Source organism: Cavia porcellus, unplaced genomic scaffold, assembly GCF_034190915.1.
Source record: "Cavia porcellus strain 051 isolate PalLab524CR breed Dunkin Hartley unplaced genomic scaffold, mCavPor4.1 scaffold_9, whole genome shotgun sequence".
NCBI classification, from domain to species: Eukaryota; Metazoa; Chordata; class Mammalia; order Rodentia; family Caviidae; genus Cavia; species Cavia porcellus.
In genome coordinates this window covers 16,995,519-17,000,281 of record NW_026947492.1, presented here as the reverse complement: position 1 = coordinate 17,000,281, position 4,763 = coordinate 16,995,519, and the positions used below count along the sequence as shown (strand labels likewise).

The 4,763-nt window shown below is 39.0% G+C and overlaps 1 pseudogene; it reads left to right on the top strand.

The window, feature by feature from the left end:
• Positions 1-3,577: 3,577 nt before the first annotated feature.
• On the top strand, positions 3,578-4,491 carry LOC100721344 (olfactory receptor 10D3-like; annotated as a pseudogene).
• Positions 4,492-4,763: the final 272 nt, after the last annotated feature.

The window sequence follows — 4,763 nt, the reverse complement described above, 5'->3', positions numbered from 1 at the left end:
CTGGAGTTCTGTATGCCTCATATATCTGAATATCATTTCTTTTTGCTGTGCTTGGAAAATTTTCCTTAATTATTCCTGTGAATAGCCTTTGTATTTCATTTGTGTTTACCCCTGCTTCTTCACTCTTAAGTTATAGATCCTCTTGTTGTCTTCTAGCATTTGTATTGTGACTTCCTGGTACCTTTTTATTTTTAATAGATTTTTCCTTTCACTATCACACCTGTCTTCAAGTTTTGATAGTCTATCTTTAGTTTCTTTCAAGCAGTTTTACCAGCTTCCCATGGAGTTTTTAATTTCCTGGTAGTCTCTTTGAATATGTTTCATGTATTCTAGATTATTTTTATATTCTTCATTGAAGGTTCCTTCCTTTTCCTATTCTTCCATCTGTGTCTTCTTAAGAGGTGCTTAGTGTTTCTTTTATTAATCTTCTTATATCATGCTTTACTTGTATTAGTATTTCTGTTTTGAGTTATTCTATAATGTCACAAAGATATTTCTTAATGTCAGCTGATGCTGTTTCCGATATTGCATGTTTGCTGCCCTGGATCTCTTCTGTGTTTACCTTTCCTGGACCCATATTTCCTGGGTTGGTGGCTGGAGACTTTTTTGTTTCTGTCTCTTGTCATGTTAATGATTTCCTCCAGACAAGTGTTTAGTGGAGGCCCCAGGCCATTTCTGTACCGGTTATGATTGCTCTGAAGAGTACTGGCTAGGAATTGCTGCCTTCTCCAGTTTGCTGTTGATCACTGAGATGTAAGCAGGGTAGGTGCAGGCTGGACCCTCCCCCTGAGACAGTCATTCACCAGGGTCTTCACCAAACTTGCATATGCCTCACAGACAGAACCAGATCGTGACAGTTTCAGGGGCAACTTTGTTCCCTGGCTATTGGGTCCTGCCCAGGGGCATGACCCAGCCCAAGCAGTTCCCACCAATCTTCTCTGCAACAGAACAGCCAACTGAGGCTGCTACATTCTCGGTTTAGGCCCATCCTGCCTGATTCCAAGATATGGTCCAGCTGCCCCCATGGGAGGCATGGGAGGATCAAATTCTGAGCACTCACCATGGGCCAGTGCAGATCTCCATGCCAGCTCCATTCCCTGTTGTGATGAGTCCTCCTGCAGAGGTCCTTGGGCTTGCCAACCCTCAACTTCAGAGCAATCCAATATGAGTTGTCAGAGTTCAGGGTGCCTTACACAGTGTGGGACCAGCTCTGGTGATAGCATGTCTGGCCCCAGGCTTCTATCTGTATTTTTCTTTTCTTTTTCTTTTTCTTTAGTTTCTTCCTGGGACATGGTCTCTCCTTTCATCTGGTTTTCTCCATGGTGTTAAATTCTAGAATCTGAGTTGTTTCTCTCAGAGAAGCTCCTTACCTTGCTACTTATCCAACCACCATTTTCCCTGGGCACCTGTGGACTGCTTCTTGCAGATGACTCTAAGGAGGATGTTGAGAGTGTAGTTAAGGTACTTTGTGATGTTCACACTCTAAACAGCTGAACATTTAGCAGTTTGAATTTGGTTATTAAGCTAGCAATATTAATATTCATATTGAAGGAAAGATTGTATAGTTCTAGGCTCTAAAATGTTTTCTTTTTAAAAAATTCTGCAAGAATATTGACAGTAGTCATTCTTACATGTCTGAGAAAACTGATATTTCTCTGACATGTGTGTCTTGCTATTTTTCCCCGCTTTGGTACTGGTGAGGAGCAAACACAATGACTTCATATGCAATGATATTCTTATTAATTAAAAAATATTTCTTTTTACTTTGAAATCATGCCACATAATTGTCAACCCTCCCCCTGCCTCAGCCTTCTAGACTATAAAACGTAAAGGAAAGGGCCACACTACCTGGCTAAGGCTGGTGGACTGAAAGTTTTGTCTTGAGGTGAGAAGGGATATCTGTCTGATTTTCTGTGAATGGCAAAAGAACAGAAGTGCATAAAGTTTTACTGCTTTTCAAGGAAAAAAAAACACTCAAATTCAATAAATATATACAGTAATTTTGTATTAATTAAAAGTAAATAAATTCTTTCATAATATTATTGATATGCTAATGTCCATTTCTAGTTTTATTTTCATTATATCTGTGATGTTTTTGCTAATATATCATTATTTTTACATCAGTCTTGCAAGAATAATATTTAGTAGTTAAGGGGATTTATTACACATTTACTACTAAGTGACAAAGGGAGATCACAGCTTTTTATATCAATCTCATAAAACCTCTATGAGCTGAAAATATCCACTTTTCTTTTGAGCACATGGCACTCAGAGAGCTTGTTACTGAGATCCCTATAGGTAGTAAATGTAGACTCAGGTTAAGTTTAGGCATCAGTTTTATACATGCTTGAGGGAACAAGGAAGGGAACCTTGTTTTATTCTTTTCTCTTTCTGGCAGGAGATAGTGATTTTGTGTAACATTAAATAGATGGCCCTCATCCAAGTGTGAAAGTTAAATATCATCTCAGACTGCAAAAAGCTTTTTTCCTTCCATTGACATCTCTGTTAGTTCTGTGTCTGCTCAGACCCCCAGAAAAGGATAAATCTCACACAGGGCATGAGGTGGAAAAGATAACACCATTTCCTGAAGATCCCCTGCTTCCTTCACCCCTTTCAATCTTTTCTGTGTTAACCTCACTGGGAATTTCACACACAGCATAAATCTCTGCCCTTTCCAAATTGAAGTATTTCAGGGAATGAACTGTGCAATGGTCTGTGAACCATGAATGCACTTGACAGATTTGTTCACTTTCTGTGAACAAATCCTGGTCACAATGGAGGAAAATCAGATTTATTTCATGGTAGCATAAAATTTTAAGTGAAAATGGAATTTAAAAAAATAAACTGGTGCTTCAGAAAGTATGTTTCAGGTTGTTTCCTAGGTTTATCTAGTGGAAATATTAACCAATAAAGCTAAGTTGTATTAATGTTATTAATACTACATGCCATTGTTTATGGTATAGAAGTAAAACTTAACAGAGCAGGAAATTTCTTTTCATATATCATAGTTTCTATTGCTGTACAATGCCTTTTTCTGGGCACAACAAATTTTTTGTGTGTGTATGATGAGGTTATAAATACAAATAATGCTCATTTCCTTTGAATATAAATGATGAAGATGTAAACAGTATTATTGAAAGTAAAAATAATATGAAGATAGTCATAATTTTTGCTTTAATACCTATTTTTGTGCCTACATTTAAGCAGGTGGTCTGCTTACAAATGAATTATGACATGTCTAATATTTAAGTTACATGGTACCTGAACACATCTTTTTCTTGGGAAAGACAGATGGATCTGAAATAGAAGAATTTGTTGGATGATAAACCAGATTAGGAGATAGTCAAAAGAGTTGGTTTGTGTAGTTATTTTATGTTTATAAAATAAATTTTCTGTTGTTTTATAACTCATTTTATAATTTAATCTCAACACCAGATTTATTCTTGGTCCCTTTTGCTCAATGCCCATTTTTAGCTATATCCACTGCCTTCAGCCAAATCACTTTGTTAGGAAGATATTCTCGGTTTGTTTGATCATATTACATTGTTGCATTTCCAGTACCATGTTCCCTCTGAGCATGAGAAACTAGACATCCGTGACCGAGTTCATCCTCTTGGGAATTCCTAATATACAAGGGCTGGAGGATATGATTTTTGTTGTGTTCCTGACTTTCTATACTTTCTCCTTGCTCGGCAAACTGCTCATTTCCTCACCATTCTGGCTTCCTCCAACCTCCACACCCCCATGTATTTCTTCTTGGCGAACCTGTCTGTGTTTGACGTACTTTTCCCTTCTGTGAACTCCCCCAAGATGATGGTCTTCTTGTTGGGACAAAGCTGCACCATCTCTTACCAGAGCTGTGCTTCCCTGGTCTTTTTCTACCACACTGTGGGTGGCACTGAGTGTTTCCTGTATCCATGATGTCCTATGATCACTTTGTGGCCATCTGTCACCCTATGTGATACACGGTCACCATGAACCCCAATTCTGGGCACCTGGCTGGGGGGCTGCATCCATGGGAGTGTCCTCACCTTCCTCACCTTCAAGTTATCCTACTGTGGACCTAATCAAATGCATAGCTTTTTCTGTGATATCCCCATGGTAGTTCCCCTGGCCTGTGCAGACACCTCCCTAGCACAGATGGTGAGTTTCACCAATGTGGGTGTAGTTGCACTCTTGTGTTTTCTCCTTATCCTCACTTCATATATGCGCATCATTTTCTCCATAATGAAAATCCGCTCCTCTGAAGGCAGGCACAGAGCCTTCTCCACCTGCAGTGCCCACCCGATCTCCATTCTCTTGGCCTATGGACCTGTGATTCTTGTCTACCTCAAGCCTGCTTCCAGCCTTTGGCTAGATGCTGCTGTTCAGGTGTTAAACAATGTTGTCACTCCTTCTCTCAACCCAGTGATTTATTCCTTAAGAAACAAGGATGTGAAATTGGCCCTGCGGAAGGTGTTAGGACAAGTGACCTGCCTTGCTGGGCTCTAAGGAATAGGGGCAATTTCTCTTTATGCAGTTTTTCAGCTCCAAGACTTTCTTTTTCATTATCTTACTACCACTAAGTAGTAAGCTTGGCAAAGTTAACATATGTCATTACTTTTGAGTTGCAGCAGTCATTTCATGAGGTTGAAATTGGGTGTACACCCATGAAGAACTATTTTTTAGGTTAACCCAGAATGTTTTCATTTTTGTGTTTACCAAAATGTGCTCAGTATGCATTAGAACATTGTTTTCTTTAGTTTTCATGAAAATGCTGTTTT